Below are 22,388 nucleotides of genomic sequence, written 5' to 3'. Positions count from 1 at the left end.
AGGAGGAAGAACCTCTATATATACACATATGGAGCTACGTCAGAGGACTGACTGCTGTATTTCAAATACTGCCGGGATGGTCAACTGTTACAATACCGGCCATAAAAGTTCTCAAGTGATATATTGAGAAACATTTATAAAATCACTGGGGTATAGTGTTTCAAATTTCATCAGCTTTTTGAGACAAAAATCAGAAAAAGAAGAAGGACAAAATGAAAAAAAGAAAAAAAAGAAGAAAAAAAAACCAAAAAGGGAGCATTGAGCTCCAGACCCTGTATTGAGTCTTAGAAGTGTAGTGACAAGTGCATCTGTCCACAACCCTGTAAGGGTGAACGGGATGACGGACAAGAAAAATTATGTTCGTGGCAAAAAATGGTGGTGTTGCTATATAAAATTGCATTAAGAATAAAGAAAGGAAAAATTTCTTTATAAAAGTAGTGACGAAAAAAGTGGAAAAAAGGGGAGTGTAAGCCATTTTACTAATATATAGTGATGAGCGAGCATGCTTGTTACTACTCGGTACTCGCACGAGTATCACTGTACTCGGTCTACTCGACGGGGACCGAGTAATCTCGCGATACTCGTGCTGTACTCGTGGTCTTCATCCCTGCATGTTGGCGCTCTTTTGAGAGCCAGCCCTCATGCAGGGATTGGCTGGCAGACCACTGCAATGCCACAGCCCTGTTAGTTGTGGAATTGCAGTGATTGGCCGGCCTGCACAGCGTGACCGAGCCTTTATACCGGCGGGCGCGCTGTGCTCTGCTCACAGCTATCCAGACAGTCAGTGCAGGGAGAGGGTCGCTACTTCAGGGAAAGGTTTGCGGCCCTTTATAGCTATTTCCGTAGCAGGGCTGCAAACAGTGTGACCAAAAGTCCTTCTCAGGACTATTCTAGTTGTATACAGGCAGGCAGGGTATAGCCAGGTCGGAGTACAGTAGCAGAGTCCTTCTCAGGACTATTGTTGCTGTATACAGGCAGGGTATAGCCAGGTTGGAATACAGGCTAGTGACCAAAAGAGTCCTTGTCAGGACTATTGTAGCAGTATACAGGCAGGCAGGCAGGCAGGCAGGGTATATAGCCATTCCTAGTGGTGACCGTATACCAGCCTTCATCATATCTGGGGCTGGTGTACACAGTCTAAAACAGTCCTGATAGTGTCAGACTTCTCAGCAATTGTCGCTCCTAAAACCTGTTAGGTTCTTAGTGCGTCCGTGCTTGCATTTAAAAACCGCACGTGTGTGCCTGTCGGTGGCAGCGTACAGGTGCACTTGTGTGCGTTTTTACCAAACTATTATATAACGCACAAGTGTAGTGTATAATACACGTCAGTCAGCAGTGGCTGATAGTGTCAGAGTTCTCGTCATTAATTTTTGCTCCTAAAACCTGTGTTAGGTTCTTAGTGCGTCCGTGCTTGCATTTAAAAACCGCACGTGTGTGCCTGTCGGTGGCAGCGTACAGGTGCACTTGTGTGCGTTTTTACCAAACTATTATATAACGCACAAGTGTAGTGTATAATACACGTCAGTCAGCAGTGGCTGATAGTGTCAGAGTTCTCGTCATTAATTTTTGCTCCTAAAACCTGTTAGGTTCTTAGTGCGTCCGTGCTTGCATTTAAAAACCGCACGTGTGTGCCTGTCGGTGGCAGCGTACAGGTGCACTTGTGTGCGTTTTTACCAAACTATTATATAACGCACAAGTGTAGTGTATAATACACGTCAGTCAGCAGTGGCTGATAGTGTCAGAGTTCTCGTCATTAATTTTTGCTCCTAAAACCTGTTAGGTTCTTAGTGCGTCCGTGCTTGCATTTAAAAACCGCACGTGTGTGCCTGTCGGTGGCAGCGTACAGGTGCACTTGTGTGCGTTTTTACCAAACTATTATATAACGCACAAGTGTAGTGTATAATACACGTCAGTCAGCAGTGGCTGATAGTGTCAGAGTTCTCATCATTAATTTTTGCTCCTAAAACCTGTTAGGTTCTTAGTGTGTCCGTGCTTGCATTTAAAAACCGCACGTGTGTGCCTGTCGGTGGCAGCGTACAGGTGCACAATTTGCACAAACTTTGATATAACGCCCAAGTCTAGTGAATACACGTCAGCACAGCATTGCAAAATGCGCAAGGGCGTTGGCAAGGAACAAGGAAGAGGACGTGATGGTGGTGCAGGCAGAGGCCGAGGTCGTGGGCAAGCTCTAATTTTGCCACAACAAAGGGCCACATCTAGTCGCTCGCACGTCCTGTCCCAAATTCTTAGGGACCGCAGCAGTACACCGCTCTTGAACCAAGACCAGTGTCAACAGGTTGTTAGTTGGATAGCGGATAATGCTTCCAGTCAGATTGGCACCACCACAAACACTCTGTCTTCCACACGGTCAAGTGTCAGTAGCCGTGATACTGCACCGCACATTTCAGAACCTGATCCTCCTTCCTACCACAAGGCTGAGTACACGTCCTCGGACATTAATGATCCCACACTTGGACACTCGGAAGAGCTGTTCACGTTTCCATTCGCACATTCTGGCCTCTCGCCAGCTCATGTTGAAGTGGGTCATGAGGAGATCGTATGTACAGATGGCCAAATATTTGAGCAGCCACGTTCTCACGAAGTTGGCAACGTGTCTCAACAAGGGGTGGACGATGATGAGACACAATTGTCAGGAAGTCAGGAGGAGGAGCAGGGTGCGGAAGAGGAAGACGACGTGGTGGATGATCCAGTAACTGACCCAACCTGGCAGGAGGATATGCAGAGCGAGGACAGCAGTGCACAGGGGGAGGGAGGCGTAGCATCCCAACAGGCAGTAAGAAGCAGGGTGGTGGCTCCAGGCAGAAGTCAGGCAACCATTCCCCGGAACAACAACACGACACAAGGTGCCTGTACAAATGTTAGGTCTTCCCGAGTCTGGCAGTTTTTTAAGTTGGATCCAGATGATTCTAAAAAGGCCATTTGCAACACCTGCCGTGCCAGCATCAGCAGGGGTACCAAAACTAGCAGCCTGACCACCACCAGCATGATCAGGCACATGTCAGCCAAGCACCCGACTTTGTGGGAAGTACAACAGAGTCGAGGAGCAGTGCTTGCTAATGTCACTGCTACGTCTTCGCTGGTTGTGCATGCGAGCCAATCCCCTGTCCATGCTGCCTGCGAACAAGCCTCCTCCGGTCCTGCACCTGCAGTTGCCTACTCAGAAATAACACCATCATCAAGCACGTCCTTGTCCCAGCGCAGCGTTCAGTTATCCATTCAGCAAACCTTTGAACGCAGGCGCAAATACACTGCCAACACCCCACATGCCACAGTTCTAAATGCTAACATTTCGCGACTGCTTGCGCTGGAAATGTTGCCTTTTAGGCTGGTGGAGACAGAAGCATTCCGCGACCTGATGGCGGCAGCTGTCCCACGTTACTCGGTCCCCAGCCGCCACTATTTCTCCCGGTGTGCCGTCCCCGCGTTGCATAACCACGTGTCACAAAACATCACACGTGCCCTGAACAACGCTGTTTCACCCAAAGTCCACCTAACCACAGACACGTGGACAAGTGCTTGTGGGCAAGGCCGCTACATCTCGTTGACGGCACACTGGGTTAATATTGTGGAAGCTGGGACCCAGTCTGAGCGAGGGACGGAACACGTCCTTCCCACACCAAGGTTTGCAGGCCCTACCTCAGTCAGTGTTTCACCCACACTCTACAGCTCCGGAATGTCATGCTCTTCAGCCTCCTCCTCCTGCGCATCCTCATCCACTGTACCCTCCACACCAGTCCCAAGCTGGAAGCACTGCAGCACTGCCTCGGCGAAGCGGCAACAGGCTGTGCTGAAGCTAATCTGCATAGGTGACAAACCCCACAATGCAGAAGAGCTGTGGACAGCTCTGAAACAGCAGGCAGATCACTGGCTCACACCTCTGAACCTAAAGCCAGGAAAGGTCGTGTGTGACAATGGCCGGAACCTGGTGGCGGCTTTGAGGCGAGGCCAGCTGACACATGTTCCATGCGTGGCCCATGTGCTCAACCTCGTGGTTCAGCGGTTTCTAAAGTCATACCCAGAGCTGTCTGATCTGCTGGTAAAAGTTCGCCGCCTGTCTGCACATTTTCGAAAGTCACCTACTGCTTCAGCCGGCCTTGCCGGCTTTCAGCGCAGTTTGCATCTTCCGGCTCACAGACTGGTGTGTGATGTCCCCACGCGTTGGAATTCAACTCTGCACATGTTGGTCAGGATATGTGAGCAGAAGAGGGCAGTTGTTGAGTACCTGCATCACCTAAGCCGTCGGGAAATGGGTCAAACTCCACACATAACACCTGAGGAGTGGAGATGGATGTCCGACCTATGTACCATCCTCCAAAACTTTGAGGACTCCACCAAGATGGTGAGTGGTGATGACGCCATTATTAGCGTCACCATACCGCTACTCTGCCTTCTAAAACGGTCTCTGCTCAAAACCAAACATGATGCATTGCAGGCGGAGCGCGATGAGTTGCAGCAAGAAACAGTAGTGGGTGTGGGTGATAACACACAGCCCAGCCTCGTCTCATCACAACGTGCAGTGGAGGACTATGACGAGGAGGAGGATGAAGACATGGAGCAAATCTCCGGCCAAATTGAGGATATGACATGCACACCAGTCATATCCTCGGTTCAGCGTGGCTGGCCAGAGGACAGGGTAGATGAGGAGGAGGGGGAGGAGGAGGAGGAGGACAGCATGTTCAGTCAACGTGTTGGTCAGGCTACTGAAGTCCTGGCTGTTAAGAGTCTGGCGCACATGGCTGACTTTATGGTAAGCTGCCTGTCTCGTGACCCTCGCGTTAAGAACATCTTGGCCGACAATCATTACTGGTTGGTAACACTGTTAGACCCACGCTACAAGGAGAACTTTATGTCTCTTATTCCCGAGGCGGAGAGGTCAACCAAAATCCAGCAGTTCCGGAAGGCCATAGTCACGGAAGTAGGCAAAGCATTCCCCTCACAAAACGCTAGCGGCATAGGTCAGGAATCAGTGGACAACCAAGGCGTACAGCCGAGAGAGGCACAAGTCCAATCCGCCAGAGGTAGGGGAACAGTCTTTAAGATGTGGGACAGTTTTCTCAGCCCCTCACGTACCACAGCCCCTGAGGTGCGGGGTAGTGCCACAAGAAATCCTAAGTTTGCCCAGATGCTCAAGGAGTACCTTGCAGATCGAACAACTGTACTCCGACATTCCTCTGTGCCTTACAATTATTGGGTATCCAAGGTGGACACGTGGCATGAATTGGCTCTCTACGCCTTGGAAGTCCTGGCCTGCCCTGCCGCTAGCGTTTTGTCAGAGCGTGTTTTTAGTGCCGCAGGTGGAATCATTACAGATAAACGCACCCGCCTGTCAACTGAAAATGCTGACAGGCTGACTCTGATCAAGATGAACAAGGGTTGGATTGGGCCAGACTTCACCACACCACCAGCAAATGAGAGCGGAATTTAAAGTTTTTAACGGGAATTTGCCATGTACCTCCAGTCACCCATGGGTACACACTTCTGGACTTTGGATAATCGCTGGACTGCTCCTCCTTCTCCTCATGCGCCACCATGATGACCGTTACAAGAGTTAGGCCTTTGTTTCAGGTATACCCCCAGTGGTAAATTTTTTCGCCCATTCTTTGCAGAATGGACATTACAACGACAGGAGACCCGCTCCTTTGCAATGGGAACAATGTTTTGAGGCCCTCATGCACGTCTCTATGCAGGGACAACGTGGAGCCTCCCAATTTTTGGCTGCCCTGCCAAAGGGCTATACTATAATACACCCACTTCCTGACAATGGACACTTAATGTTTTGAGGCCCTCATGCACGTCTCTATCCAGGGACAACGTGGAGCCTCCCAATTTTTGGCTGCCCTGCCAAAGGGCTATACTACAAAAGACCCACTTCCTGACAATGGACACTTAATGTTTTGAGGCCCTCATGCACGTCTCTATCCAGGGACAACGTGGAGCCTCCCAATTTTTGGCTGCCCTGCCTAAGGGCTATACTATAATACACCCACTTCCTGACAATGGACACTTAATGTTTTGAGGCCCTCATGCACGTCTCTATCCAGGGACAACGTGGAGCCTCCCAATTTTTGGCTGCCCTGCCAAAGGGCTATACTACAAAAGACACACTTCCTGACAATGGACACTTAATGTTTTGAGGCCCTCATGCACGTCTCTATCCAGGGACAACGTGGAGCCTCCCAATTTTTGGCTGCCCTGCCTAAGGGCTATACTATAATACACCCACTTCCTGACAATGGACACTTAATGTTTTGAGGCCCTCATGCACGTCTCTATCCAGGGACAACGTGGAGCCTCCCAATTTTTGGCTGCCCTGCCAAAGGGCTATACTATAATACACCCACTTCCTGACAATGGACACTTAATGTTTTGAGGCCCTCATGCACGTCTCTATCCAGGGACAACGTGGAGCCTCCCAATTTTTGGCTGCCCTGCCAAAGGGCTATACTACAAAAGACCCACTTCCTTCCAATGGGCACTTCAGGTTTACAGGCCCTCATGCACGTCTCTATCCAGGGACAACGTGGAGCCTCCCAATTTTTGGCTGCCCTGCCTAAGGGCTATACTATAATACACCCACTTCCTGACAATGGACACTTAATGTTTTGAGGCCCTCATGCATGTCTCTATCCAGGGACAACGTGGAGCCTCCCAATTATTGGCTGCCCTGCCAAAGGGCTATACTACAAAAGACCCACTTCCTTCCAATGGGCACTTCAGGTTTACAGGCCCTCATGCACGTCTCTATCCAGGGACAACGTGGAGCCTCCCAATTTTTGGCTGCCCTGCCAAAGGGCTATACTACAAAAGACCCACTTCCTTCCAATGGGCACTTCAGGTTTACAGGCCCTCATGCACGTCTCTATCCAGGGACAACGTGGAGCCTCCCAATTTTTGGCTGCCCTGCCTAAGGGCTATACTATAATACACCCACTTCCTGACACTGGACACTTAATGTTTTGAGGCCCTCATGCACGTCTCTATCCAGGGACAACGTGGAGCCTCCCAATTTTTGGCTGCCCTGCCTAAGGGCTATACTACAATAGACCCACTTCCTTACAATGGGCACTTCAGGTTTACAGGCCATCATGCACGTCTGTATGCAGGGGCATTGGTGAACCTCACAATTTTGGACTGCCCTGGCAAAGGAAAATACTACAAAGACTCAGTTCCTCAAAATGGGCACATTAGACTCAGAGGCCTTTATGTACGTCTCTTCTCAGGGACATCGGAGTGCCACACAATGTTTTACGTAAAATCTTTCATGTATTGATCTCAAAAAGTAACATACATTAGCTCTATCTCACTATTGGGTATGTGCCCTTAACATTTCCGCTATGAAAAATCATTTTGGTGTCATTTTGGAAGGTTTTCTGGTGAGTCCGTAAAAATGGCGTAAAACGCGGACAAAATTATTCACAGCTGTGACTTTTGAGTGATAAATGCTTCAAGGGGTCTTCCCCATGCTGTCGCCATGTCATTTGAGCACTCTTCGGAGACTTTTGTGCCATTTTTAGGGTTTCTACATGCTGCCGGTGGTCATTTCACAAAAATACTCGGGTCTCCCATAGGATAACATTGGGCTCGGTGCTCGGGCCGAGTACACGAGTATCTTGGGAGGCTCGGCCCGAGCTTCGAGCACCCGAGCTTTTTAGTACTCGCTCATCACTACTAATAAACTTAAAAAATAAAAATAAATTGAATAAAAATCATGAATGTTGTGTTATAACAGGAAATTCGGTGTAAGAATGAATATCCGGGATGAGAGTTCAGCGAATGAGTTATAGAAATTGTTACAAAAAGGAGTGTGTACGGTTTATGCGTAAATTTTCAGAATGCGTACATGAAAATTATATGTATGTGAGAATGTCCCCCATGCTTTGTAAAAAGTTATTTATGAAAATGTAAATAAAATATATAAAAATGCCTAATTATTTATAATTTATGAGAAAGATATATATGTATGGAAGAATGTTATAAGGTGTCCAAGAACCATAAAGAAAAAGGGTGCATATATAATGTTAGAGGTCTAGAGTTCCACCAGGCTATATCACCCCTAAAGAAATAGAAAGAAGACCTTACTACCTGTGTACCCCAAAAAAAGCTATATTTCTTAGCCAGGATTATGGTGGAGATATGCACAAGTGAAATAAGAATACAAAGTAATACAATAAGATTATAAAACCAATATGTGTGCATTCATGCACCACCCGGTACGCTACCCTTGCCAAATTGCTCACTCTAGATCCCCACACGATCCATGAAGCCGTTCCCCCGGTCACACCGCCTGCTGCCGGTTCCCACTCATCCCTGGGGGAGTTAGGCGAGTGGTATCGAGAGCTACATGTCGGCACTGATGATACCCCCATACACCACAAGGAAGGGGTATACCGGGTGGTACAGGAGTATGAGCGGGTTTTTAGCAAGCACCCTCTAGATTTTGGGCAGATTAAAGGGGTTCAACACCACATCCCTACCGGTACACACTCCCCTATTAAAGAGAGATACAGGCCTATTCCCCCTGCGCACTACCAATGCGCCAAAGACATGTTGAGGAACATGAAGGAGGCAGTGGTTATTAGGGACAGCTGTAGTCCCTGGGCCGCTCCGTTGGTGCTGGTTAAGAAGAAGGATGGCACCATGCGGATGTGTGTGGATTACCGGAAGATTAACCAGGTAACGCATAAGGATGCTTACCCTCTGCCCCGCATCAAAGAGTCCCTGGCCTCGCTGAGAACCGCTAACTACTTCTCCACCCTTGACCTCACCAGCGGGTACTGGCAGGTGGCCGTGGCACCGGAAGACCGAGAGAAGACTGCCTATGGGACCGTTTTGCTGTACTTGGATGATGTGATTGTGTACTCACAGACGTATGAAGCCCACCTGGAGCACCTAGCCGAGGTGTTCGCGTCCCTTGCCAAGTATGGGATGAAGTTGAAGCCCTCAAAGTGTCATCTGCTGAAACCCAGAGTGCAGTACCTAGGACATGTGGTTGGTGCGGAAGGTGTCGCCCCCAACCCCGAGAAGATCACCGCCATCCAAGACTGGCCGAGACCGACCACAGTGAGGGAAGTGAGGCAGTTTCTGGGCCTGGTGGGATATTACCGTCGCTTCATTAAGGGGTACACAAAGATGGCTGTCCCCATGCAAGACCTCCTCGTAGGACAGACCAAGGGTGGTAGATCCCTAGTAGCCCCATTGGTGTGGGAAGAAAAGCATGAGGAATCCTTCCGCCAGCAGAGAACAGCCCTGACCGGAGAGGAAATCCTAGCGTACCCTGACTACAGCCGCCCATTCATCCTCTACACCGACGCCAGCAATGTGGGCTTGGGGGCTGTTCTATCCCAGGTCCAAGACAGAAGGGAAAAGGTAATAGCTTATGCTAGCCGAAAACTCCGACCGACTGAGAGGAACCCTGAGAACTACATCTCCTTCAAGCTTGAGCTCTTGGCACTGGTGTGGGCTATCACCGAGCGGTTCCGCCATTACCTGGCAGCAGCCAAGTTCACCGCGTACACAGACAATAACCTGCTGACCCATCTAGATACGGCCAAGCTGGGCGCGTTGGAGCAGCGATGGGTGACCAGGTTAGCCAACTACGATTTCACCATCAAGTACCGGGCCGGCCGTACCAACGTCAATGCCAATGCACTCTCCCGGATGCCCCACCTGTCGGAAGAGGGGCCAGAGGATGATGACCTCGAAGAGATCGAGTTGCCTGCATTTCACCGGCCATTCACTGAGAAGGTGCACGTCTACCAACAACGGGTGAACCTGGATCCGCTGCCCCGACAGGACTGGCAGGAAGCTCAGGACCAGGCACCTGCTGTCCGCCTGGTCAAGACTCTAGTGGAACAGGGTTCTGCTGGGATAGACCCTGCTGCCCCTGCCGAAGCCCAACGTCTGTGGCAAGAACGGACCCGGCTATACCTACACCAGGGGAAGTTGTATCGCGAGCTGATTAATCCAAAGACTCACGAGAAGATCCGCCAGCTGGTGATTCCCCAGGCTAACGTGCCCACCGTCCTGCAAGCATACCATGATGGTGCAGTGCACTTCGGGTGGAAGAAGCTAGAGATGTTGTTAAGAGAGCGGTTCTATTGGAGTGGAATGCGGGAATCTGTGGAGGCCTGGTGCCGAGAATGTGGCCCTTGCGCATTGAGAAGGAAGGACGAGGCCAGCCAGAAGGCACCCCTACACCCGATCATTACACACCAACCGCTGGAGCTGGTTGCCCTTGACCATGTAAAGCTCACCCCCAGCCGAAGTGGGTACACCTACGCTCTGACCATCGTAGACCACTACTCGAGGTTCCTGGTGGTTGTCCCAGTTAAGGACTTAACCGGCCGCACCGCTGCTAAGGCTTTCCAGGCTTATTTCTGTTGACCGCATTGGTACCCGGAGAGGGTGCTTACCGACCAGGGTCCGGCCTTTGAAGCAGAGGTATTCCAGGAATTCTGCCAGTTGTACGGCTGCAAGAAAATCCGGACCACGCCTTACCACGCCCAAACCAATGGCATTTGTGAAAAGATGAACCACTTGGTCCTGGGCCTCCTCAAGACGTTACCACTGGAAGAGCGGAACCTGTGGCTGGAGAAGCTACCTGACCTGGTCGATATGTACAACAACATCCCTTCCAGCTCTACGAAATTCACTCCAGCATACCTGATGAGAGCTCGTCCCGGCCGGCTACCAGTGGATCTGGAAATGGGCTTGGAAGCTTCAGAAGCACTCCTGTCGACAGCTGAATGGGACACTCGGCGGAGGACACAGTACCGACAGGTCCAGGAGTATGTTGAAAAGAACTTGTGCCAGAGTCGGGGACAACAGGAGCAGTGCTTCAACAAGAAGGCGCCTGCCGGTTCCTTCCAACCTGGGGATGTAGTGCTGAAGCGGAAAAGAAGGGCCCACAAGCTGGATGATCAATGGGAAAAAACCCCGTATGTAGTCCAGCCCACAGGATGGGAGAATGGGAAGGCCTACCAGATCAGCCGTGACCAGGGGGGGACTTTGGCCACGGTTTCCCGAGACCACCTGAAGAAGTGCCCACCAGCATTGAGAGTAGCGGATGAGGCTCCAGTTCCCAGTCCAGTGGAGAAGGAAAAAGAGGTAATCCACACCATGATGGGTGATTTTCCAGCAGACTGGCCTACACAGAACGGTGCGGTGATCCTTCCAGTGATACTGTTCCCACAACCCGTGGATGAAGAAATGATGGAAACGGTTAACCGCGAGCCAGTGCCCAGGGATGTACCTGTACCCAGCTCCCCTACGCCTCCGCCTGCCCCACATGATAGCAGGGAGGAGGAACTGACTGTTCCCTCTGCCCCACTGCCTGTCACCACTGACACCGGACCCCGAAGGTCCACTCGCCCCAACCTAGGTAGACCCCCACTTAGGTACAGGGAAACTACTCTTTAAAAGGGGGGGCTTTATGTGTTGAGTGTACCAGTTTGAAAGTTTTAAATGATAAGTAAAGATGATCAACCAAAGAAGTTTACCTGATTGAACCGTGATTAAACCGGCCGTTGCCGGCAACTGTTGTCCCCGTAGGGACTGTGCAACCATTGCGTAAGGAACTGCTTACGGACAAGCCCGAGAACTTGCAGGGCAACCACAAACTTAGTGCAATGTAAATAAAAATGTTTGTTGGCTTGACACCGTTACCGCCTCCGGAGAGGCTGATTTGGGAGGATGGGCCTGGAGGAAAGGGATGGCCTAGGCCCGCCACTACCGTAACCGGTGGCGATCCTCCGGGGGTTCAGGGGTCCCCTTGGACGTGGGCCCCCTGAAAGAGACAGAACCCGCTCGGGCAACTTGGTGCTGGACTGGGGTCAAGGGGTGCTGCCCGCTTCTTAGGGGCAGCATCAGGGCCAGGTTGTTTGGGTGGGAGAAGAGCGGAAGCTGTACCATTGTAAAATGTTTATGATGCTTTTACATGTTTTACCGTTTTATTCTTTTTCAGTTGTGAAAATAAAACCGCTGATGGACGGGCAGCCCGCGGACGGTCTGCATTTTACTATAGGGGAATGTGGCGCCCTGGACAAGCCAGGTCGTCACAGGTACTACACCAACACACTCTACACTCCGGCTAGGCACACCGAAGCTAAACACAAATCCTAGTTGCCTTCCTCCAGGGGCTGATGTCCACACCAGGGGGTGGGCCAGGCGGTTGATCCCACCCACCGAGGAGTTCACAGTCCTGGAGGCGGGAAAAGGAGTCAGATTAGAGATCAGTTTTGGAGTTAGAGAAGTGAAGAGGAAAGGAGACTGACCGTGTCCGGGTGTGTGGCCCGGGCACTCAGCAAGGTTGGCAGATGGTGGTGACCTTCTGCAGGAGAGGCTGATTGGAGTGAACCGTACGGACCGGGGATGGGCGGTGGCCCGCCGGTACCAGATCGGGGAGTGAAGAGAAGCCAGCACCATCCGGCAGGGCCTACGGACCCCGACCAGGCTAGGAGTCGCCGTAAAACCGGTCAAATCCGTTAGCGACAGGAACCTCCAGGGTTTCCCAGCAGTCAAGACCCGATTGAAGGCAACAGCTCACACCGTAGAGGGAAGCACAGTCACCGCCAAGGCTACAGTTCCCAGGGCCAGAGCCTGCGGGCAAAAGGGGCTCCCTCAGCATCCATCCAAGCTGGGGAGCGGGTTACCGGTGGGAAGCCCGCTAGATTTTGGGGGAATAAAAGGGGTCCAACACCACATCCCCACAGGTGCACACCCACCCATCAAAGAGAGCTATAAGCCAATACCACCTTCACATTGCCAGTGTACCAAGGACATGTTGAGCAACATGAAGGCGGCTGGGGTTATCCGTGACAGTTGTAGCCTTTGGGCAGCTCTGTTGATCCTGTTAAAAAAGAAGGACGGCACCACTCCCCGTATAGAGGAATCGCTAGCTGCATTGAGAACTGCAAATTATTTTTCTACCCTTGATCTCACTAGTCACTATTGGCTAGTGTCCGTTGCTGAGGCAGACCGGGAGAAGACCGCCTTCGCCACCCCTATGGGTCTCTGCGAGTTCAAAAGCATGCCCTTCGAGCTGTGCAATGCGCCAGGAACCTTCCAGAGGCTGATGGAATGCTGCTTGGGACAAGATTTTAGGGTGTATAAAAAGGGAGATTAGATCCCGTGATCCCAACGTATTGTTACACCTCTATAAATCACTTGTAAGGCTACATCTGGAATATGGGAACCAGTTTTGGGCTCCACATTTTAATAAGGACATTCAGAAGTTAGAGTCAGTTCAAAGGTGGGCAACTAGACTACTACAAGGAATGGAAGGCCTCCCATATGATGACAAGTTGAAAAAGTTATTAAGTGATTATTGGCTGCAATGGGGCTTTCTGGCTGGTGCCAGCCTCTCTTCTTAGCACACAGGAACCACAATCCCTACACCATGCTTCAATGGATTCTCTCATCCCAGCCCAGTAAAACTACATATTTTACACAGTCATAAGCAGCCAAAAGGGATCTATTCTATTCAATTGCAAATGATCTAGATAAGACTGAGAATAAGATACTGCACGGGACATAGCAGAGTTGGTCAAGTTGAGTGGAGATGAGTTTGCTATTTGGCACAGCTTTTTGCATCAATAAAGCAAGTAAAAGGTGTGAAAGATAAAAAAAAGGGTGAAAGTGTGAAAAGTGAATTGGCCAAATTGAGGTGCATATAAAGTTTTTGCTTTCTTTCAATTCACTAATGGGGCTCATTTGAATCAGGTGAATTGAGTTCTGCTTTTGGAAACTGGGTTAAGAAGGGGTGCACCGGTCCTGGAGGTACTGCAATACCAGGTCAATGCGTGCAGTGGACAGAGCAAGATTTTTTCCATCTCCTTGTTCTAAAAATCCATTTAATATATGGTCCCCAGAGAGGGGACGTATCAGATATTAAACTGATAAGAACAGATTTAATTTTTTTTTTTTTCTGTTTATCAGTAGGACTTCAAAATAACAAAGGTGATCGCCTCCCGTTGCCTGGGAACCGTCCAGGCACAAGAGGGCTATGTGTCACCAGAAGGCGCACACACTTCCTCAAGGCCGGCAGACGTGCAATCCCAGGCACCTTCCAGTACCGACCAAGGTAGCGTCCTCCGAAACTACACTTGATCTTAGCCAAAAGGCCGAGAAGCTATAACCCGAATTGGTTACGGCCTTGAGTGGCACCCTGGCCTATACCGGACACATCTTAGGGAGAGGGAGACAAACCCACGCCTACAGAAGACATTTTGTCACCCAAGCCAACCCTTGAAAAGGCTGTTTTGCAGAGCAAAAACAAGAAGAATGGTGCTTTTTGCAGCCGCCGCCCACTGCAATGAATCTGAATAACTCCTCCTTTTGGACACAAGCACCTCCCCTCCCCCTTGCAGTCTTTCCAATTCATGATACAAAAAGACGGACGGACAGGACAGGACAGGACAGGCTGCCTGACTTTCCGTCACTGCCACCCTTTGCCATCCTTGCCCGTAGAAAGCCCTTTCATCATCCCCAAACCCTAATCTTTTCCCTTCCCTTCCCAGATGCGTCTCACTCCCTTTCATTAGGAAGTGAGCGCAGCCTTTTCTCCGTTCTGCACATGCGCGACGTTAAACACAAATGCGCAGGCGTGCGTTCCATTACCCTCACTGCATTCCACTCCCATACAGGAAGTGGGCGCAGCTATTACTACGGTCGCACATAAAAGAACCCACGGCCACCACTGCACATAGCTGACTCCACCACAGGACACCCACTTCTACACCAACGCAGGTAAGACAGGATCGGCACCTCTATGCTCCCGTTACAATCAGGCTCAGTCACCATGTGATAACGCTCTCAACTCTTTAGTTGCAGGCTCCCCTTGCATCACCTCCACTGGCTGTGCTGCCATTTCCTCTCCCACCTGGAAGGTATACTTTATTCCACTATTTTCCTGTTTCTCTCTTCCCCCTTTTCCCATAACCTACTTTTATCTGCATTTGTGGGGTATCTATATGCTATTTACATCATAGTTTTATTCATTAATAAGGAAGGGAAGAGTGCCCATGAGAGTGTTGAACTGCGGAGAGCAAGAGATTAAGCTGCTCCGATTTGCCACCATTGATAAGCTGTTTTCAGTAGATACACATGCTATCCAAACAGCAGCATCCACCATTGCTTCAGCCCACCCATTCAGTGACAGCTCACCAAGTCAGCCAGAGGAGTGGTGTAAGGAATTACACGTAGGCACTGACTCCACACCTTCACATCACAAGAAGGGGGTCTACAGGCTAGTGCAAGAATACGAGCAAGTCTTCAGCAAACATCCGCTAGACTTTTGAAGAATAAAAGGGGTCAAACACTACATCCCCACAAGTGCACACCCACCCATCAAAGAGAGATATAAGCCAAAACTACCTGCACATTACCAATGTACCAAGGACATGTTGAGCAACATGAAGGAGGCTGGGGTTATCCGTGACAGTTGTAGCCTCTGGGCAGCTCCGTTGGTCCTGTTAAAGAAGAAGGACAGCACCACTCCCCTGTATTGAGGAATAGCTAGCTGCATTGAGAACTGCAAATTATTTTTCTACCCTTGATCTCACTAGTCGCTATTGGCAAGTGTCCGTTGCTGAGGCAGACCGGGAGAAGACCGCCTTTGCCACCCCGATGGGTCTCTGCGAGTTCAAAAGCATGCCCTTCGAGCTGTGCAATTTGCCAGGAACCTTCCAGAGGCTGATGGAATGCTGCTTGGGACACCGAAACTTTGAAACGGTACTGCTATACCTTTATGATGTTATTGTTTATTCTAAAGCAAACAAGATTTTAGGGTGTATAAAAAGGGAGATTAGATCCGGTGATCCCAACGTATTGTTACCCCTCTATAAATCACTTGTAAGGCCACATCTGGAATATGGGGTAAAGTCCTGAGCAGGTTGATAACCATTGGTTTGAGCATGGTAGGGTGTAGTGCGCATCTTCCTGCATCGGTAAAAGCTGCAGAAGTCCTTGAAGATTTCCGCTTCAAAGGCTGTGCCTTGATCTGTGAGGACTCTCTCTGAGTAGCCATGAGGTCTGCATAAGTGTGCTTGGAAGACCTTCGCTGCAGTATGGGCCATTAGATCTTTGACTTGTACCACAACCATAAATCTCGAGTAGTTGTCTACCATCGTAAGTGCATACGTGAGCTCGCCTCGATATTCTGCAACAAAACTCCCTTTTTCGATTTCAGTTTCAGCAAACACTCCTCTTCCTGTAGAAAATATTTATCATTACCTAAGACAGTCATTCTAATGCATGACAATATTAAGGCAATTTAGTTAAAACTTGTTTTAACTCACCTTTAAGGGGATTGATGTATTTCATGGTCAATCCAGGTTTGTCAGTGATGGCACTGACATAATGTATGGCGTCTTTTTCGGGCGTTATCCTTTGCCTTTTCATTGTGAAAATCCAGTTGCCTATATCAAAGCAAATTCTACTACTTGTAAAGTATGCAGAAAATGAAATGTAGAACATATAACATCAACTGCTTAGGAACGCATCATAGGTTAGTACTTAAAAGGATATTGTCATGTTCTAGTCATAATGCAAGCTGGACATTTTTCATGTTACCCTGTAATCGCCGGCCTGTTCTAATGCTCACAAGCCAAGATATAGGCTCAGCTGCTAAGGCTTCCCTCTGCCTTCTGAATGAAACTTGAATATGTCTGGGTCACTGTGTATATAGCAGGTGCTCAGAAAAAATAGAAGTCAATTCAATAGAAATAGCTCTGGCACACTATAGTGATCAATAACGTAAGAAAAGAACTCTTGGAATGCTGAAAATTCTTTATTTGTGCAAAAGGATAATTCATCCAACGTTTCGACCTTGTTTTTAGGTCTTTATCAAGGATAAAGTTATCTAAGATCATAAAGGGTTACAAAACCATATAAACACGTAATTAGTACATAGTACAACATAACAGTACAATATATTGCTACTTGAGAGTACAATGGGTCAAATGACCATGATGCACATACAAAAAATTTTTCCAAAGCCATAGTGAAAACATTTGTACTGAGGAAAGAAAATTTCCACATGACCTATCTGGAGAAACATTCTGGATCAAACAACCAAAAATAGTCAAGCAGGTAAATACACACCTATATGGATAACAGGATGATATGTGTTCAATTGTATAGCGTCATTGCCATTAAGGTACAAATGGAAAACTTGCAATCCTATATAGTGAAGGAAATGAACACATATCATATCAAAGAACACAGGAACATGGGTGTGAGAAAAACCTCAATGTTTATACTTTGTTCTTTATAATGGTGTGAACATGTATATGTCTCAGTACCTTATGCACTTGAGAATTCTAGTGAGTAGATCATGAAAGCCTATTTCAGAACTGGAATCGGTAAATAATTGTAGGTGGAATCTAAATGAAAAGATGGTACAAGTGTTATCATGACACGTGGGCTATAACACAATGGACCGTGTGACAAAGAAGAAAGGAGAGAAAGAAGAGGAAGAAAATGCAACTACCTGTAACATTACGTGATAGTCACTGGTAAGTATCACTTGACAATTCAAGTGAAAAAGGATTCCTTTATTAAAGGGTTCTCAGTCGCCTCAGGATCATGAAATACTAGGGTAAATGATATGAGAATGGGTAAGAAGCACCACTAAAGGAAATATGAGATGCAGGACATATATCTATAAACCCCTGAACTACATGATAGAAATAAAAAGAAGAAAAAAGAAAAAAAAGAAGAAAGAAGAAGAACACATAGAATGCGGAAAGAGAATGGGTACAACTACCTGAGTTACTGCAGGGAGGCCCCTGGTTGGTATTGTGAGGGTTAGTGGAATTCCTTCACTGAAGGGTTCTCAGTTGCCTCAGGTTCGTGAAAAATGCTATAGACAAATAATGCCCGGAGAAAAGGGGTTCATATACAGCGAATAATGGTAATACAAGGTACATGTGTCACATGTAATAGTATATATATATATATTGTACTAAGCTCTACACCAGAAATAGAAAGTAGTCCCTCTGCCTTCTGTCTAGGTGCCCTGAGTTATGTCCTGTAAACTGTCACAGGGACCCAGACACACATGTGTAGTAGGGGAATATCCCTGCTGAGATGCCAGTGCTAGAGCACTCGTTTGCTGTGGAGTTGAACGCTATGTGAGCAGTTCTTACCTTCAATGAGCAGAAGTCTCTTTTTTCAGATTTCAATATCTCTGTGGGTATCTGGCAGAAATATGGAATACTCTTTACTGCTAGGACCCTGTACACCACTCCCACTAAAGGGGGCTTTACACGCTGCGACATCGCTAATGCGGAGTCGTTGGGGTCACGGAATTTGTGACGCACATCCGGCCGCATTAGCGATGTTGCTGCGTGTGACACCGATGAGCGATTTTGCATCGCTGCAAAAACGTGCAAAATCGCTCATCGGTGACATGGGTCTCCATTCTCGATTATCGTTACTGCAGCAGTAATGATGTAGTTCGTCGCTCCTGCGGCAGCACACATCGCTCCGTGTGACACCGCAGAAACGAGGAACCTCTCCTTACCTGCCTCCCAGCCGCTATGAGGAAGGAAGGAGGTGGGCGGGATGTTCCGGCCACTCATCTCCGCCCCTCCGCTGCTATTGGGCGGTCGCTCAGTGACGTCGCTGTGACGCCGCACGGACCGCCCCCTTAGAAAGGAGGCGGTTCGCCGGTCACAGCGACGTCGCCGGGCAGGTAAGTATGTGTGACGGGTCTGGTCGGTGTTGTGCAGCATGGGCAGCGATTTGCCCGTGTCGCGCAACAGATGGGGGCGGGTATCCACACTAGCGATATCGGGACCGATATCGCAGTGTGTAAAGTAGCCTTTAATAAACTGTGTAAAGGATTTTAAGTAAAAATCCACAATAAACCAGCGCTAGATGGGTTTTTATAATTTTATTAATAGACCACAAATAAAAAATTTTTTGCTATCCTTGTTTCAAGACAGAGTATTTGATAATATACAATACACTGATTATTACTAAAACCAAGGACCACATAAAACAAGGACCACATAAAATAAAAAATGAAAGTAATGAGAATAAAATTCTTTTGTATAACCAATTAACTTCGAGGTGATACAATATTCACATTGATTTAGTTTTACGAGTCTAATGTAATGCCCCGGCCGGTGGCATATATTTTGTTTGGTTAATAATTTAGACTTATACAATGAAAGATGTACTATACCACCCCTGGCTAACTTACAAGTTTTAAGTTGTACAATATAAGTTTGCGACGTTATATTCGCCCCCAGGGCCTGGGGGAATAAACCTCACAACAACTTGACCGCAAAAAACACCCCGGATTTCTCCGTTGATTAGGCTGGAACCGCTATGTACAGGATTGACCTGTTAGACTTCCAGAGCGGACGTTTTGAGGCCAGTGGCCGCGACTAGTGCTGGCTCTGGGGGAGATGTATGGTTACCGACATCCCTCTTTACAGAGCCTTTATAACACTTCACAAGGCCACAAACCAGCCGGTCCCGTATTCTCCCAAATGTACTTTCGAAATCAAGCAGTACGAAGCCACTGAAAGCACCAAGATGTTGGCTGCGGACAACAATAAGATCAGCGGTAACTACTCAGCCTCTCCAGCGGGCAGTCCAGACCGTATCCAGTGTCAGCTGACTGATTCCACACAGGAGGAAGTTGCTTGGCAGGTTAGCACCACACAAGGCTCCGATCTGCTTCCAAACGAGCAATGTAGAACCGCTGGAGGTACCAATGTATCCTGGTTGCAGACAAAGGAAATGTCAGCGGTAACCTCTCAACCTCTCCAGCAGGCAATCCGTACCGTGTCCAGTGGAAGCCGGTTGATTCCACACGAGGGAGAGATTACTTGGCAGGTTATCACCGCACAGGTGAGGTAGGCAAAAACAGAGTCCTGATCCGACACGCGTTTCGGGGGCGTGTAACGGCCCCCTTCCTCAAGGATAACTCAGCTGTTGCCTAGAGCACTATTTATGCATATATTTAATTGGTTATAATTTGCATAAAATTAAACAATGTTTAAATTCAACCAACATTCAATGACCACTACATATATCAATTTGTGAAAGACCGTTCATAATAGCCATATAATATAATTATGTGCAAAGGTTTTTCTAAAGGTTTTTCTAAAAAGACCTATATATAGCCTTGCTTGTATCATCATATACTGGGAAGACAATGTGTATATATGCATATGCTTTTTTTCAACAATAAATTTAACAAAAGGACATCATAAAGGTGTAATATAAATTTGCTATAATATGAAAAGCCCCTTATATCTACATCAACCTTGGGCAAGTGAAGCACCAGTATTGGGCCCGCTTCTTTTCAACATATTTATAAATGACCTTGTTGGGGGCATGCGGAGTAGAATTTCAATATTTGCAGATGATACTAAACTCTGCAGGGTAATCAATACAGAGGAGGATAATTTTATATTACAGGGAGATTTATGTAAATTGGAGGATTGGGCTGAGAAGTGGCAATTGAAGTTTAATGTAGATAAATGTAAGGTCATGCACTTGGGTAGAGGAAATAAAATTTATAATTATGTACTTAATTGTAGAGCACTGGGTAAAACAGACACAGAAAAAGACTTGGGTGTATGGGTGGATGGTAAACTTCACTTTAGTGGACAGTGTCAGGCAGCTGCTGCCAGGGCTAATAAAATAATGGGATGTATTAAAAGAGGTATAAGTGTTCATGAAAAAAATATAGTTCTACCTCTGTACAAGTCACTAGTGCGACCGCACTTAGAATACTGTGTACAATTCTGGTCACCGATATATAAGAAGGATATAGCTGAACTGGAGAGGGTGCAGAGAAGAGCGACCAAGATTATTAGAGGAATGGGTGGGCTGCAATACCAAGACAGGTTATTAAACTTGGGGTTATTTAGTTTGGAAAAACGAAGGCTTAGGGGGGATCTAATCACAATGTATAAATATATGAGGGGACAATACAGAGACCTTTCCAAAGATCTTTTTACACCTAGGCCTGCGACTGGAACACGGGGGCATCCGCTACGTCTTGAGGAAAGAAGGTTTAATCATAATCACAGACGAGGATTCTTTACTGTACGAGCAGTGAGACTATGGAACTCTCTGCCGCATGATGTTGTAATGAGTGATTCACTACTAACATTTAAGCAGAGCCTGGACGCCTTTCTTGAAAAATTTAATATTACCAGTTATGTATATTAGATTTTATGACAGGGTATTGATCCAGGGAACTAGTCTGATTGCCGGATGTGGAGTCAGGAAGGAAATTTTTCCCCATTGGAACTTGTTTGCCACATTGGGTTTTTTTTGCCTTCCTCTGGATCAACATGTTAGGCTACGGGTTGAACTAGATGGACTTAGAGTCTCCCTTCAACCTTAAAAACTATGATACTATGATACTATGATATGATACCAATTTTAATATATATTATGCATATATACACATATATCTACATGACAATCGCTTTTTTTTTTTTTTTTTTTTTTTTCCTTCTCTCCGTATTATTATCAGTACCTATTACTCCTCTACCTATAAAAATATAAATTAATTAAAAGCAAACAGTTCTATATCATTATTGAGTCCATATGGTTTCAAGGTGTTCAATTCAAAAATCCATTGGCTTTCTGCTCGTGACATTTTTTTAATGAAATCGCCACCTCTCCAATCCTTAGTTATTTTTTGTACGCCCCATACTTGGGATCCTTTAAAGGACCCTCCATGTTTTAACACATAATGTCTGGATAGGGGGTGCTTAGTACATTTATTTTTAACACTTCTAATGTGCTCACCCACCCTTTTCCGTAGGGGTCTAATAGTTCTCCCAATGTATTTTTTCTGACAGGGACATTGAATGCAATATACTACTCCCTTTGATTGACATGTAATAAATTCTCTAATCATGACTTCTGACTGCCCCTGTAAGAAGGATTTCCGTGAAATATTTTTTGTATTCTTACATACTATACAGCTTTTGCATGGAAAAAAACCTTTCAGGCCAAATAATCCTCCCTTATTAGGTGCTGTAAGATTACGTATGGTGGGTGCCACTAAATTGCCAATATTGTTTGCCTTCCTATATATGAATATAACGTCGCAAACTTATATTGTACAACTTAAAACTTGTAAGTTAGCCAGGGGTGGTATAGTACATCTTTCATTGTATAAGTCTAAATTATTAACCAAACAAAATATATGCCACCGGCCGGGGCATTACATTAGACTGGTAAAACTAAATCAATGTGAATATTGTATCACCTCGAAGTTAATTGGTTATACAAAAGAATTTTATTCTCATTACTTTCATTTTTTATTTTATGTGGTCCTTGTTTTATGTGGTCCTTGGTTTTAGTAATAATCAGTGTATTGTATATTA

General features: G+C 47.2%; 1 pseudogene; it reads right to left on the bottom strand.

Moving 5' to 3' along the window:
- Positions 1-13,775: 13,775 nt before the first annotated feature.
- On the bottom strand, positions 13,776-13,982 carry LOC142266690 (U2 spliceosomal RNA; annotated as a pseudogene).
- Positions 13,983-22,388: the final 8,406 nt, after the last annotated feature.

The sequence above is a fragment of the Anomaloglossus baeobatrachus genome, unplaced genomic scaffold (assembly GCF_048569485.1).
Source record: "Anomaloglossus baeobatrachus isolate aAnoBae1 unplaced genomic scaffold, aAnoBae1.hap1 Scaffold_29, whole genome shotgun sequence".
Classification (NCBI taxonomy): domain Eukaryota; kingdom Metazoa; phylum Chordata; class Amphibia; order Anura; family Aromobatidae; genus Anomaloglossus; species Anomaloglossus baeobatrachus.
This window is presented reverse-complemented; position numbering and strand designations above follow the sequence as displayed.